The 17239-nt window shown below is 35.7% G+C and overlaps 1 pseudogene; it reads right to left on the reverse strand.

The window, feature by feature from the left end:
• Positions 1 to 11869: 11869 nt before the first annotated feature.
• On the reverse strand, positions 11870 to 17196 carry LOC141503502 (pre-mRNA-splicing factor SLU7 pseudogene; annotated as a pseudogene).
• Positions 17197 to 17239: the final 43 nt, after the last annotated feature.

Below are 17239 nucleotides of genomic sequence, written 5' to 3' on the forward strand. Positions count from 1 at the left end.
TTTTGTAAAGATTGATTATTGGCTGTTAGTGATCCAGTAAAACATTTCAATCAAATATGCCATGGAGATCATTTCACTGTAGTTGGGTATGTTTGAAAAGAAAAAAATTCCAGGTCTAATAAGGATGTAGAGACCTCCATCTTGAGCTGTTTTCCCCCTGTGAAAATTCACCTTGTTGACAGCCTGCTGGTTAGGTCTGCAGTTTGGTGATGTTTCCAGTGGTTTCTTGAATAGTTTTCTATCTTTCCACATGATCAAAACTCTATACCAAAAGGAATTCTACTTTGTGGCCCAGGCTACATAACATTCTCTTCCTTCTCTCTTCTTAGCTACTATGTATATGACCCCAAGAACCTGGGTAATTCTATACCTCCTGGTCTTATTTCCTCAAGGTTCTCCTAGAGAAGGTGGATTTAGATCTAGAAGTACCTGGGATCTCCATTTTGGAACTTCCTTGGAGTCTGGATCTGATGAACCAAAGATAATTACTGTCTGCTCTACATATAAAAGGGTCCCCAGCAAAATTGTGGCGTAGATCAAGTTTGCCTTTGGTACTTAACCACTATCCTCTTCCTCCACTCCCAGCAACAAAAGAATTAAGATGTCAGGCATCCCAGGAAAAGATGCTTGGAGAAAAGATTATTCATGAAAACTCCTTAAATCCTAACAAGTAACCCCCCCCCCATTCACTTATAATAAGACAGGCAGGTTCTTGTTTAGGGGATTGTTTGGTTCAGGTAAGAAAAGTACTAGTAATGATCTACTCCCTTGAGGGGGTTGTGAACTAGAACCTTGCTTTGGTATTACCTAGTAAACATCTAATTACACATTTTACTTATTTGGTTGTACCCAGTTTTTTGATCTGTGGATTCTCTTGCCATTTCTTTAGGTTAAAAATCCATTTAGATTGTCTTAGCTTACGTAATTCCTGTGCATAAAGTCACATAAAGTCACATGAAGTCATTGTATAATATCAACCCAATGGGCAATATAGTTGCTATTTTTCAGAATTCAAATTAAACAAATTTGGTGGGCAGAGTTCTGTACCAAACCAATAAGCATTTGCTCATTCATAGGCACTGTGCTAAATTCTGGGAATATAAATGCAAGCAAAAAAGACAGTCCCTGCCTTCATTGAGCTTATATTCAAATGGGCAAAGACAACACATAAATGGAAACTGTAAAGCAGGGGGCAGGGGAGAAGATCCTTGCTGAGATGGCTTGGTGGAGAAAGAAATCTGAGTCAAAAGCAGTACCTAGAAAAAGAAAGAAAGCATGAACATGGAGGACCCTCAAAGAACTGACCAATCAAATGAAGGGGTCCAAGGGGCAGTGTGAACTTCCTAGGAGAAAAGGCTGCTGGGATTATTGTATGGAAAGAAATCTGGAGAGTCAGAGAGGAATATGGAGACCATTTGGGGCAAAGAGTGACTGCAGTCATTACTTCACTGGTTAGCAACATCTAAATTTCCTTGTGATTTTACATTTTTAAATGTGAATGTATATTACTTACAAAGTGACTCAACTCTTGTCTTGTAAAAAAAAAACGTAGCATATAACAAAATTCTTTCTAGATGATTAAATGTAGTGATAATATGTTTGTATATTTAAATATTGCAAGTATAGATATGCACATATATCTCTCTATACATTCTATGTAGCACTGGAATAAAAAGATAGTCAAATATGATTTAACTTTTCATTATGAAAAATTATAAAAGTATCTGCTTTTTGTTTAAAGAATTTCAGTGTATTAAAGACCATGTAATTATAATAACCAGTTGACTCATTGTATGTTTCTGTCAAAGTACTTTTCTAAACCAAATATCAACCACCAAAGAAAACCTCAGGAGTATAGCTTGCAATTGATGATAACTGATGTCATGTTTATAAAAGAATCTCAGCTCTGGATGTTTTTAAAGCATCATACCTCATTTTAAAACACTGGGACAGGATTCATGAGGTATTTTTGAAAATCAAGCTGTTAAAACATTTTATGGAAACTTTGTCATTTAAAAATGCTATTTGTTTGCTAAGTAACAAAGTCCATCAAAGGAGGTTTTAACACTGCCACTGGAAAATGGGTTAGATTCCTTCCTATCACAAGGCCCAATCTTAAGGATTCTTGAAGGTAAAACAGTGATGGGATTTAGAGGTAGACTGGGAAACAGAGAATGTGAATCACTACAGATTAGGAGGTGTGCCTATGGGGGTGAGGATGGTAGGAATGATAGAAAATACTATCACAAGGATTCCTTTAGTGTGTGTGTGTGTGTACATATATTTATATACACTCAGATATACAGAATCCTGTAATGTAAGGGAAAAGCACAGTTTTTCTCATTTGATTGGAGAGAACTTATTTGAAGATATAGGTGGCACCCAATAGGAAAAAATGTAGACTGTTGCTATTTATTGAAAAATTAATTGGGGTTTTTATTTCCTTGGTTGTAGCTTTAGTTAAACCATGTGATCCTTTAAGACTGAAGTTGAATATTAGTAAAATTTATTTCCCTGCAAACCACCTCAGGAGAGGCTATATATTGGGAAGATTTGAGTTCAAATTCTGCTTCAGCATTTCTACATATCACCAACAAGGGCAGCTAGATTGTACAGTGGTTAGAGTATTTGGCCTTGGAGTCAGGAGGACAGGAGTTCAAATTCAGTCTCAGACATTTACTAGCTGTGTGACCTTGGGCAAGTTACTTAACCCTGCTTGCCTCATATGGAGGGCCATCTCCAGTCATCTTGATTCCGATCTGGCCACTGGACCCAGATGGCTCTGGAGGAGAAAGTTTGGATGGTGACTTAGCATAGCACCCCTTCACTCAAATCCAATTCATATACTTGTCATGATATCACCTCCCTGATGCCATGGTCTTCTTAGAGAATGAAAGACAAATATTATTATTATTATTATTATTATTATTATATCATGACAGAATCCTGCAGGAAGCGATAGCTAGTGATATCCCATTTAAAATAACTCTAGACAGTATAAAATATCTAGGAATACACCTACCAAAATAAACTCAAGGTCTATATGAACAAAAGCATAAAAAAACTTTTTTACAGAAATAAATAAAATTGGATTTAAATAAATTTAGAAATATTAATTGTTCAAGAACAGGTAGGGTCAATATAATGAAAATGACAATTTTGCCAAAATAAATCTGCATATTCAATGTCATCCCAATTAAATTACCAGAAAATTATTTTACTGAGATAGAAAGCATAATTGAACAAAATTCATTTGAAAGAACAAAAGCTCAAGAATATCAAAGGAACTAGTGAAAATATATATAAAAGAAAAAAGATTTAGCAGTACCAGACCTTAAACTTTATTATAAGTTAATTATCTGATACTGGCTAAGAAATAGAAAGGTAGAACTGTGGAACTGAGTAGACATACAATACACAGCAGCAAATAAATATAGTAATCTAGAGTTTGACAAATGTAAAGAATTACATTTGAGAAATAAGAATTTATTGTTTAGTAAAAACTGTTGGGAAAGTTGGAAAACAGTCTACAAAAATTGGGCATAGGTCAATATTTTACACCATTTACCAAGATCAAAATGGATACATGAGCTACATATTAATGGAGATAATGAGAAATTTAAAGAACATGGGACATATTACCTATCAAACTTATGGATAGGTGAATAATTTATGAACAAACATGAGAAAGCATTGTGAAATATAAAATGAATAGCCTTGATTATATTAAATTAAAAGGTTAGTGTACAAATAAAAGAACAATAGCCAAGATCAGAAGGAAAGCAGAAAACTGGAGAAAAAATTTTATAGACAGTTCCTCAGATAAAGATTTCATATCTCAAATTTGTAAAGGCCTTTTTCAAATCTATAAGAATTAGAGTTATTCCCCAATTGATAAATGGTCAAAGAATATGAAGAGGCAGTTTTCCAAGAAGAAATCAAAACAAATTGTAATCATATGAAAAAATAGTCTTTCATTATTGAATTGAAAAATTAGAACAAATTAAAACAGCCTTTATATATCATTTTACTCTCATCATATTGACTAAAATGATAGAAGGGGAAAGAGAAAAATGTTGGAAGGAATGTGGAAATATTGAGATTTTAAATTAATTCATTATTGGTAGAGCTGTGATCTTATTCAACCATATTGGAGAGAGCTCTGGAATTATGCCCAAATAGTTATTAAACTGCCTAAAGTCTTTGATCCAGCAATTAGGTTTGTTTCCCAAGAAGATTTTGGGAAAAAGAAAAGAACCAATTTATAGATACTCCCTTTGTGATGGCAGAGAACTGGAAATTACCAGGATGCCTGTCAATTGGGCAACGGCTAAACAAATTATAGTATACATTCATGGTGGAATATTACTTTGCTAATAAGAAATGATGAACTCAATGATTTTAGAAAAGCAAGAAGAGACTTCCACAAAATAAAGAATGAAATGAGCAGAACCAAGAGAACATTGTATATAATAACAGCTGTATTGTTTTAAGAACAATTTTGAGCAACTAACTCAATCCATTATAAATACCCAAATTAATGGCAAAGATCCTATGAAGGAAGATGCTGTCTGTACCCGGAAAAAGTATATATGTGTGTGTGTATGTTCATGTGTATATATGTATATATGCACATACAAACACAAACAGATTTGTGTCTAATGGTAGCCATCTCAAAGTGGGGGAAAGAGGGGGTGAAAAAAAGAAAATTACATGATAAATTTGTTGCATATTGGAAAGAATAGCAATTTGTCCATAACAGACATGCAATTTAAAATGTAAATCTCTGTTTATCTATCCTATTTTGTTATGGAAATGCTTGTTTTATTTCTTAAGTTCAGAATAAAATAAATTTTTTAAAAAAAGAGAAAAAATAACCCCAAATGAGGTCATGTAGAGTCTGATACAACTGAAAAAAAAATGACTAAACGACAACAACAAACCTCTTCCATCCATCCAATGAAAAAAAACCCAAAGTCAAAGTCTTTATAACAAATACTTATAGTTATCCCTGCTAATATTTCCATATAACTGCAAAACTGATCATCTGGAAGTATAGATCTAACTCCTGAAAAACTTCAGTAGCTGTCTATTATCTTTAGGGCATAAATCCCTCTGTTTGCTATTAAAAATCTTAATCTGTTTAAAAAAAACAACCTTTTTTACTAGGCCAATTACACATTACTCCCCCTCAGATACAAATGAGATACTGGCTGTTCCCCACATATAACATTTACTGTCTCTAGCTTTTCTCCTACATTTTGAATACTTCCTTTCCACCTCTGCCTCTTGGAGCTAACTCCCTTCAAGGGTCCATTCAAGTGCATGTCCTTTAGGAAGTCTTTCCTGATTTCCCCAATTGTTAGTGTTCTCTCTTCATCAAATCACTGTTTACTGATTGTATATGAATTATACTCATGTGAATAAATATGAACATTTGTGTATCCAAGATATAACTTGAATTTACTTATCTGTGAACATGTTGAATTCTTATAATACTATGGTTCTCAAACTTCTTAATCATAGGAATCCTTTACATTCTTGAAAAAACTTGAAGAACTTTGAGTTCTCTCTTAAGAACCTCTTTAAAAATATAAATTAGACGTATCAATATTTACCATATTAGAAATTAGGGACATCTTAATATTATTATGAAATAGTTTTGACTTCATAGATCCCATGAAAGTGGAGTCTTTAAACACTTTGGGAACCACTGCTTTATAGAATATAAATTCCTTGAGGTCAGGGACCCTTATTTTTGTATTTATATTCCCAGTCAAGAACAGTTTCTGGCACATAGTAGTTAAATATTTGTAGACTGATTGACAATTTCGATTACCCAACAATTAAAAAGTTTTACAAAATACAATAAATGAGAATAGAGGGACTGTTGAAAGGGAAAATAAAAACCTCCAAAAATACCAGGGTGACATAATCAGACCTATGCTTTAATTAATGTCAATTAATGGGCACTGTATTTAGAATCTGAGGGCCTCAACTAGTCCTACCTCCACTTTCTTTGTGTGGCCTTGGGCAAGACAATTAACTATAGTTTTCTCAATTATAAAATGAAAAGGTTGGAGTAGATGATCCTCAGCTCCTCTTTGATATTAAATCTATTATCTCTGATCCTATGATTTCTAATTACAGTATGAAATTCAAGATATACAGGGAATTGTGATAACATTTGATAATGATGAGAAGCAGTAGGATAGAGTGGATATGGAACCAGCCTCAGAATCTAGAAGTGCTGTATTCAAGGGCTACCTTTGATACATACTTTATTTCCCACGTAATTCTTTAAAAGATGAACAACTGTTGTCGATGTAAATGGGTAGCAGAGAATTCCTCAATGGAAATTCCTCATATCAATGATATCATGTTGCTGATACTGTTCAGTTATTTCAGTGATCTGACTCTCTGTAACCCCAAGTGGGGTTTTCTTGGCAGAGATACTGGAGTGGTTTGCCATTCCTTCTCCATCTCATTTTACAGATGAAGAAATGGAGGCAAAAAGGTTTAAGTCTTACACAGCTAATAATTTGCCAAGGTTACACAGATGGGAAGAAGAAGGAAGAAGAAAAAAGGAGAAGGAAGAGGAAGAAGAGGAGGAAGAAGAGAAGGAGGAGGAGGAAGAAGAAGGAGGAGGAAGGAGGAGGGGAGGAAGGAGGAGGAGGAGGAGAAGGGGAAGAAGAGAAGAAAAAAGGAGGAGGAGGAGGAGGAAAAGAAAGCAGAAGACAAGGACATAACTGACAATTATTAACATAATTGACAATAAACATATGAAGATATGTTGTAAGTCATTAATAAAAAGAAATCAAATTAAAACCACTGAAGTTTTACTCAGTAAATTGATAAGAGTAGCCAAAAATGGATATAGATGCACTAATTTATTATTGGTAGAAATACAAATTAATCCAAATAATCTGGAAAACAATTTGTAAGTACCTACAAAAAGCAACTAAGCTTCTAATACCCTTTAACCTAATAATCCTACTTAGGCACAAATTCAAAAAAAAAGTCAAAGATGGGGGAAAATTTCATACAAACTAAAGTGTTCATAGAACTTTTTGTGGTAGCAAAATAATTGGAAAAATGTTTGGTGCCCATCAGTTGGACATTTTTGGAATATTACAGAGCTGTATGAAACAAAAGCCTGGGGAAACCTGCAGAGGAAGATAAGCAGAACTACACTCAATGACTACATATAAGTTATGCCCTAATTATTTTCTGGAGGGATTAAAAAAGTCAACAATAGGGACAGCTAGGTGGTGCAGTGAGTGGATAGAGCACCGGCCTTGGAGTCAGGAGTACCTGGGTTCAAATCTGGTCTCAAACACTTAATAAGTGGGCAAGCCACTTAACCCCATTGCCTTGCAAAAATCTAAAAAAAAAAAGTCAACAATGGTAGTTCATATTTATATGTTGCTTTAAAATTCACAAAAGGCTTTCTTTACACTAGGTAAGCTAAGTATCATCATCCCCATTTTATAGATCAAGAAACTCAGGCTGAACCATGGTCACACAACTAATAAATGTCAGTCAGGATTTGAACTCCTGGCTCCACATCTAAAGTCTTTCCACTACACTAAGCTACTTTGGTACTTTAAAGTACCAGTAGAATTAATTTAGAAATAGGATTATGACAGATTTCACAAGAGTGAAAATATTCATATTCATCATATATAGTTATCAAAAATTATTGCTGCAGAGAGAAAAAATAGATGCACTTTGTAGTTTCAAGTATCTTTTAATATTCTAATGTAGTTATGCAGCTATCAGTGTGACTATTCCTTCTACTGGTGAAGGCCACTTCTATCCCCTCACATTGTATCTAATTTTGTCTAATCTCATCTTCTTTAAAGAAACTCCTCCATTATTTTGGAACCCTGCCTTTAAGTTTTTAAACATTCTTGTATACTACGGTAACATTCAGGCTATTGTTCTTCTATTAGTCTGCGTTCTTGCTCCATGACTAGCCTACCTTCTTTCCCATTTCCTTGCCAGTATTTATAACCAATTTGCATAATTTCTTAAACCATTCAATACCTTTAGGTTTATAAAGACATCTTGTAGCCAGTTACAAGACACCTAAATAAACTGGTTGATTCACCTCTCAACCTCTAAAAAACATACCACTATGACATCTATTTCCTTATTTTGCAACTGATAAGTCTGAGGCAAAGTCAAAAGATTTGTCAAAGAAATGTTAGGTGATCTCTATTACTTTTGTTTGATTTATTAGTTAGAGGAAACAGAGTAATAATTTGCTATATGCACATGAATACTGTGTAATGTTTATGTTGATAAATAGCCAGAAAGCTTCCCATTGATTATCCATTCCCTGTAAGACTTAATGATTGACAATAGGCATTTTTATGCTGTATTCCCTGTCTGGGAGAAATCACCTAAGTCATCTAACACTCCATCTTCTTCATAAGCAGTAAGACAAGACAGCCAAGGGCAACCCTGGCTTAGAATATAAATTAATTTTTGAAATTTTACAGAGCATAATGGTATAAGACTATGAACCATTTGACTTTACAGAAACAGAAACCTGAGACCAAATTTTGGTCCCATTGTAGTGGCATAGGATGTTTTCCACACCATCAGAGGTGGCCACTATGTAGAGAAAATGGTTCAAGAGAAAAAATAATTAGGGGGGAACGGTGGAGATTCAAGACCTGGAGTTCTTGATTCGAACCATAGAAAGACAGTGACAGAGGGATTGTTCATTGGGTGTGCACTTACCTACTGGGACCAAGAAGAGACCAGGATAGGCAGTGGAGGGCCTCTTAATTATATAGCCTCTGAATGGTCAGAATCTGACTAGATTCCTGGCTAGAGAAGAAGAGCTTTTCTGGACACTGTAAAATTTCTGAAAAGTTAGGAAAAAAAAGAATTTCTCAGGTAGTACCAAACTTTTAGGAAAAGATCATATGTGTGGCCTCCTGAACTGGAGGAAGAGTAGAGAACTGAGGTATGATATGGAAATATTTCCCTCCCCCCCCAAAAAAAACTGGATTTGCCCTCTAGTACTTTAGATTATTCAAAAGTTCAGATACAAAGGAAGCCTGGATGGGGCACTAGAAAACAGAAAGAATTCACTGCAGTGTGGGGAGACTCCCCTCTGTATTACTTAAGTCAGTGGCAGAAAGATACCTTCATTCTCATTAGAAATGGCTCAAAGAGGAAATATCATATACACTCAATAGGGTATAGAAATCAATCTTACCCTAGAGGATCAAGGAGAGGAAAAGGATGGGAGAAGGGGGACAGAGGGAGGGGAGGAGGGGTGTAGGTGATAGAAGGCAGGGATGACTGTAGGAGAACATATAGTCAGACACAGGACAGTTCTGAGGAGGGACAGGTTGAAAGGAGAGAGAGTACAGAATAAATGGGAGTGGGGAGGAATAGAGAATGGAGGGAAATACAATTAACAATAACAGTTGTGGGGAAAACATATTGAAACAACTTCTCCGATGGACTTTTTTTTGCTTTGGGGTTTTTTTTTAGGTTTTTGCAGGGCAATGGGGTTAAGTGGCTTGCCCAAGGCCACACGGCTAGGTAATTATTAAGTGTCTGAGACCGGATTTGAACCCAGGTACTCCTGACTCCAAGGCTGGTGCTTTATCCACTGCGCCACCTAGCCACCCTCCGATGGACTTTCAATAAAGAATGCAACCCATCCCAGAGTCGAAGGTTATCTGAACACAGACTGAATTGCTTTTTTTTCTTCTTTCTCTTCATTTCTCTTGAGGTTTCTCAATCTTCTTGGGGTGGGGATTATCTCTACTATCACAACAAGATTATTTTATATATGAAAATAAATCATTAAAAAAAAACCCCAAAGAAAACATTGCCCTAGATCTTGTGGATCCTCTGCAGCAAGGGGGAAAAGTCTGGTTCAAAAGTGATATAGAGGGGCGGCTAGGTGGCATAGTGGATAAAGCACCAGCCTTGGAGTCAGGAGTACCTGGGTTCAAATCCGGTCTCAGACACTTAATAATTACCTAGCCCTGTGGCCTTGGGCAAGCCACTTAACCCCACTGTTGGGTTATATCCATCAACTACCAGACTTCTTTCAGTAAATCATCTCTTTAGGTACAGAGTGTTCTGCATTTTTAGGAAGTTTAAATGGGGAGAGGGGGCTGGAAGAGGGAGTTGATATCGGCTTACTTGACTGTCTTATAGAAAGATTTTCCAAGTTCTGGGTGAGGAACAGCTCAACTCAGGAGAAGTATAATATCCTTGAAAGGTAAATAGGATCCCTTGTGTCTTGAGGGTTCTTTGACAAAAAACTTACATGCACATACATACACATAAAGGCAAGTGTATAAACGTGCATACATTGGAAATATTCAAATGAGTCTACCACACAGCTGTAATTACAATATTATGCCCTCGAGTTAGTAGTTCCTCTATGTTAATATATTTCCTGCCAATCACCAATATTCCCCTTGGAGACCTTTAAGAACAGTATGTTCATTGTCCTTTTAAAGTATAAGTCTTATAAAACTTGACCAAAAATGAATCATTTCTATGATTCTATGAGATTTGTTATAACTATTGCTAAATTGAATGGGGTGATTTCTCAACATGAGCTAGATTTAACCCTGATTTAACTTCTTAATTTTTAAAATACTTCCACTTACTGAGCTTTTAAGATCACTGATATTCCTTAAGTATTCATTTGTATACTCTGTAATCAGTTGAATACTTGCTTGCAATATAAATCTTATTTAAATAAAAGTTGAATAGAAAATAAAAATCCAAGTATGTCTATCACATTGGCTAAGTAAACCATAATGTGATTATTTTATAACCAGTTAGAAATCACAAGTCATGTAATTTTTATAGAAATGAACTCCTTTCAGCTGATGTATTTAGGGATTAACTTTTAGTCCATTCAGGACCTTGATTTATGACAAATACTGGTTATCTTTTTTGTTTTGTTTTTTGTTTTTGCAAGGCAATGGGATTAAGTGATTTGCCCAAGGGCACACTGCTAGGTAATTATTAAGTATCTGAGGCCACATCTGAACTCAGGTCCTCTTGACTCCAGGGTCAGTACTCTATCTACTGCACCAGTTAGCTGCCCCTAAATCCTGGGTTATCTTAAACAGATTTGAAACTAACCATAAAGAGAAGTCTAAACGTTATGATTGTCTCAGAGTCAACATTTGTTTTTAAAATAATCCCACCTGAAATAAAATTATTTTGGGTGGAAATGCCATGCAGTTCTGACTGGAGTCACCCCTCTGCCCTGGTTCTACTACTGTTGCTCTGATAAGCTTGGTACCGCTCTAGGGAAAACACCAGCACATAGTAATAACCACAGGTTGCTGCCTTCCAGTTACAGCTCAACTTTGTGTAGTGGGTACCTAGGTCACCTGGTTATTCTTCATGACATTTATTAACATGAAAACAGGCTGTTATCTCGGTTGCCAATGGTATTAATTTACTAATGAGATTTATGAGTGTCACTACAGTTCCTAGAGTCTACAGTAATAGCCCACGGGAAAAATAAACACTGTTATATACAGTTTTGGGATGTTTTGCTTGTTGCATAGAAACTGATTGAGTATAATGATTGGGACTCAGAAACCTTCCCTGATATATCCATAAAGTAATATCTAACTAATCATTGGCTTACTGACCCAGCCATGTATCCAATTCCATTTTACGTCAACTTAACTGCCCATTGTGTACAGAACAAATAGCTTGATATTGGGAAACATAACAAAGAAATGAGTTTCTATTCTCATAGAAGCTGCATTCCTGGAGAGGGATAAGACACAAATTCTTGTAGAGGTCAAAACTGACAGGAGGGATCAGAAAGAGATACCATTTGAGAGTAAAGGGTAGATAGTAATTTAGCAGATGAAGAAGAAATTCTAGTCATAGGGAATATTGTGAGCAAATGAGGGAACAGAGCAAGTTTGGGGAGAAAGTAGTTAAATTTGTCTGATGTTGTGGTGGAGAGAAATGTGAAATGAGAATGGAAAGTATAATGTGACCACACTGTGGAGTTTGTGATAATAATGGGATCTGAACTTGTCTTACTAGGCAAGCAGAAATTACCAAGGATTTCTTAGTAGCAGAATGTCAGAATTACATTTATGTAGCAGGCAAAAAGTCTGCTAGCACTGTGGAAAGATGAATTGAAATAGGAGAAAGCAGAGAAGGGAAAAACATTTGGAGATAGGTGGTTATGAGGCACTGGGGTGGCAGCAGTAAGAGAAGAGGGCACAGGTGTGAGAGATGTTCTGGAGGTCAAATTGACAATGCTCGATAACTTTTTGGAAATGAAAGAAGTAGATAGAAGAGTTAAAAAATTACACCAAAGCTTGGAACAATGAGAATCCTAGTGAATGGTAATGCCAGAAGTGAAGTGCCAGAATAGTGAAGTCAGCAGAGGAATTATGGAAAGGGAATAATTTTAATTTTGTACACATGAACATAACCCTACCCCTATATTTTACAAATGAGAAAATTAAGCACCAGAGAAGTGAAATGACTTGTTTAATGTTATAAAGGTTAGTTAATAGCAGAAATAGGATTTGAGACTTTCAACTCCAAATTCAGAGTCCTTTCCAGTCTATCACACATGTTGAGCTTGATGTGATGAAGAAGGAAACAAGACCTTTATAAGGCAGCTGCTATGTGCTAAGGGCTTTACAAATAGTAATTTATTTTATCCTTGAGACAATCCTGGCAGGTAGCTACCATTAATCTCCCCATTTTACAGATGAAAAGCTGACACATTATTTTAATTAGAATCATAATCTCCAGGTAGAGGAGGATGGAGGACTAAACAACAGCATATTACAAAGAAGGCAATAGAAGCAAGTACAATGGCACAGTGGAGAGAGCACTGGAGAGTCAGGAGAACCAAAGTTCAATTCTGGTATCTGACATTTACTAGCTGTATAACCCTGTGCAGGTCATCTAACCATGGTGAAAGAAACAAAAATGATTTATTCTAATAGGTAGAGGTGAGACTAAAGTATATTGGAGGCACAGTAGAGAAACAGTGGGAAGACAGAAAAATAGAATCTATTACAAATGGTATGGTCAGGCAAAACAAATTTCCATGTTAAATATGTTTCAATTTTAAAAAAAGATATGCTTCAGTCTGCATTCTGAGACAGATAACATGATTCTTTAAGATCTGAGTCAAGACTACATAGAAACAAATTTTCTTTTTCTTTCTGAACATGGTTAATACAGGAATTTATTTTGCTTGATATTTGTTTTTGTAACAAGGTCTTTCTTGTCTTCTCAATGAGTGGATCAGGGTGAGGTAGAAGGGAAAGAATTCAGAGCTGAAATAAAAATAACATTGAATATTATAAACATTAAGCTTTTAAAATAAATTTAAACCTCCAAAAAAATAAATCACATGATACTGATTTCTCTAAATCAATTGTTGAAAGCAGCTTGAAGTGAATGTGTTAAAAGTTCTAAAATATCTTAACATACTGCTTGCTGGTTTTTCTGCCTAGATTAGAATACAATGAATTGATGAAAGAGTTCTTTAAATTTATTTAAAAGACAATAAGAAAAACAAATGAGATTTTTTTTCATCTTTTCTTGCCAAGAATCTAAAGAGAATATATGCAAGTCGGGTGTCCTGAATTTCCTTCCAAGTTACATCATTGTTGTCCAAGGGAAGAAGTCATGGGATCATCTGGTTCCTTGTATTTTATCCTCTATGCCTCTTCCGTTTGCTCTTAAGCTTTATTCATGATATTGTAGAGCTCCTTCCTCTCATCTACCTCTACAATCTCCTTGACAGGGAGGTGGGCCTCCTCAGCATTTAATACCTTTTTCAATGTTTTCATGTTTCTTCTTTTCTTCACCCTCACTGTCAAAACTACTCTTCCTGAGTTTCTTCTTTTCCCTTTTTCTTTTCCACTTCTTATTTCTCTTGGTGAAGCTCCATTAGAGTTTTTGGTCTACTTGTTTGCTCTTCTCCTGTGGCATCTTCAGGAATTTATATATCCGCATTAGCGATTTCCTTCCTAACTTCTCAAGCATAGTAGGAAAATGACAAAGGAGTGCCAGCACTTTTATCCCCATCGACCTTCTTTCTGATAGGAACCCCAGATATTGTGTATGACTGTTGATCTTAACATGCTCCTCATACTCAGTGCAGGTAATAGCTCACTCTAATCCTTTGATGATTGTTCCATGTCTACTCTAATCATTCAGGTGTTCTTGAGCTCTATACTTCTCTGAGATGCTTTCTTTTCTGTTCTTTGAAATCTTGTTTTTTGACTTTAAACTCCAGTTTTGGGTCTGCTTGAACATGCACTTCAGGCTCTTTATCATAAGCTTTGAAGGCAAACAACTGTATTTATGCCACTGAAATTGTATCTCTAGTGTATTGAAGAAAATCCCACATAACTATCAGAATTCTTTTCTTCATTTGCATAGGGATTCTTTGTAATTGCTCTTCTTTTTGGATCACAGTGGCAGATTTGGGATCTAAATTTTGCAAAAATTTAACAATGTTTTGAATCATCAGATTCCAGACTGTAATTCACCTTAGAGTCAAAATATTGTCCAGGCATATCAATATCATCTGTATCATCTTCATTCTTATGGTCTTTCAATCCAATGTCTTTTCTTCTCTTCACTGATGTTTTTGAGAATTCACTTATAGCATCAACTTTCATGAGGCTAATTCTTTCTGTAGCTTCTGAGCTTTCAGTTTATGTTTAGTCAGGTTAACTTTGGCATATTTTTTCCACAATCTTCATATGTTCCTCTGAGTTGTGGCCATTCCATAAAGTCAAACTGAAATTGTATATCTTCATATGGTGCTATGTTAATTCCTGTGAATTTAGCACCCACACATCTAGATCTCTCAAAGCAGTTGTGTGTGCGTATGTGTGTGTATGTATGTATGTATGAGTCACAGACCCACAATTTTCATGTACTCCTTTGAGGTATTTTGTAGTTACAATATTTTCTTTTACAACCCTCAAATCATTCTCCAGATGAACTATGCTTTTTTTTTGTTGTGTTTTTAGGTTGGGATTTGATGCTTTAGTGGTTTTTTAAACTATAAATGTAATTTTATTAATTTTAACCTCAAAATCCAATTTTCTTTTTTTCTTTTTTCCAAGGCACTGGGGTTAAATAGCTTGCCCAAGGCCACACAGGAAATTAATAAGTGTCTGAAACCAGATTAGAACTCAGGTAATCCTGACTCCAGGGCTGGTGCTCTATCCACTGCGCCACCTAGCTGCCCCAAATTTTCTTTTATATTTAAAATTTTTTCTTATCTTTTCCCAATTATATGTAAAAATAGTTTCAACATTCATTTTTGTAAAATTTTCTTCTTCCTTTCCTTCCCTCCCCTCTTTCCAAAACAACAAGCAATTTGATATAGGTCATATATGCACAATCATGTTAAATATATTTTCATATTAGTTATGCTGTAAAAGAAGAATCAGAACAAAAGGGAAAATCACAAGGAAAAAAACAAAAAACAAATGTAAAAAAGTGAAAAATAGTATGATTTGCATTCAGACTCCACAGTTCTCTGGATATGGATGGCATTTTTCCATTACAAGTCTTTTTGTACAATGTTCTCCAGGTTCTGCTCATTTCACTTTCCATCAGTTTATGTAAGTCTTTCCAGGTTTTTCTGAGAACCACCTGCTCATAATTTCTTTTGTTTTTTAGGGGTTTTTGGTAAGGCAAATGGGGTTAAGTGGCTTGCCCAAGGCCACGGGGCTAGGTAATTATTAAGTGTCTGAGACCGGATTTGAACCCAGGTACTCCTGACTTCAGGGCTGGTGCTTTATCCACTGCGCCACCTAGCCACCCCTGCTCATAATTTCTTATAGAACAATAGTAGTCCACTACATTCATATACCACCACTTGTTTGGAAATTCCCCGAATGATGGGCATACTTTCAATTTTTTAAAAATGTATTTATTTATTTTGAATTTTACAATTTTTCCCCTAATCTTGCTTCCCCCCCCCACAGAAGGCAGTCTGTTCTTTTTTACATTGTTTCCATAGTATACAGTGATTTAAGTTGAATGTGATGAGAGAGAAATCATATCCTTAAGGGAAAAAATATAAGAGACAGCAAAATTACATAATAAGATAATTTTTTTTGTTTTTAATTAAAAGTAACAGTCTTTGGTCTTTGTTCAAACTCCTCAATTCTGTCTCTGGATACAGATGGTATTCTGCATTGCAGATACCCCCAAATTGTGCCTGATTGTTGCACTGATGGAATGAACAAGTCCATCAAAGTTGATCATCAGCCCCATGTTGCTGTTAGGGAATACAATGTTCTTCTGGCTCTGCTCATCTCTCTCTCAGCATCAGTTCATGCAAATCCTTTCAAGCTTCCTGGAATTCCCATCCCTCCTGTTTTTGTTGTTTTTAGTTTTTGCAAGGCAATGGGGTTAAGTGGCTTGCCCAAGGCCACACAGCCAGGTAATTATTAAGTGTCTGAGTTCAAATTTGAACTTAGGTCCTCCTGACTCCAGGGCTGGTGCCCTATCCATTGCGCCAGCTAGCTGCCCCCCTCCTAGTTCCTAATAGAAGAATAGTGTTCTATCATATACATACACCACAGTTTGTTAACCCATTTCCCAACTGATGGACATTACTCAATTTCCAATTCTTTGCCACCACAAACAAGGCTGCTGTGAATATTTTTGTACAAGAGATGTTTTTACCCTTTTCCCTAATCTAGATTGAGTATCTAAGAATTCTTTTGATTGTATCAGTTTGTGTGATAGATCATAGCAAAGTACCCTAATATAACTTTAAATTGAATACACAGTAGTGGTATTGCTAGAACAAAGGGGATGCACATTTTTTTGGTACTTTGGTAGTAGTTCCAAATTGCTCTCCAGAAATTTAGGACGAGTTTCCCAGCTCCACCAACAATCTATTAGTGTCCCACATCCCCTCAATTTCCAATTCTTTTCTGCACAAGAGGAGCTGCTATAAATATTTTTGCACATATGGGTCTTTCCCCTTCTTTATGATTTCCTTCAGATACAGAACTAATAGGGATACTGCTGGATCAAAGGGTATGCAAAGGTGCATAGCCCTTTGAGAATAGTTCTAAATTGCTCCCTAGAACAGCTGCCTAAGTTCACACCAACAGTAGATAGGCGGTCCAATTTTTCTACATCCTCTCCAATACGACTCATATAACTAATCTGGATAGGTGTGAGGCATTATTTTAATTAGTAG

This window comes from Macrotis lagotis, chromosome X (assembly GCF_037893015.1).
Source record: "Macrotis lagotis isolate mMagLag1 chromosome X, bilby.v1.9.chrom.fasta, whole genome shotgun sequence".
Taxonomy (NCBI): Eukaryota; Metazoa; Chordata; class Mammalia; order Peramelemorphia; family Peramelidae; genus Macrotis; species Macrotis lagotis.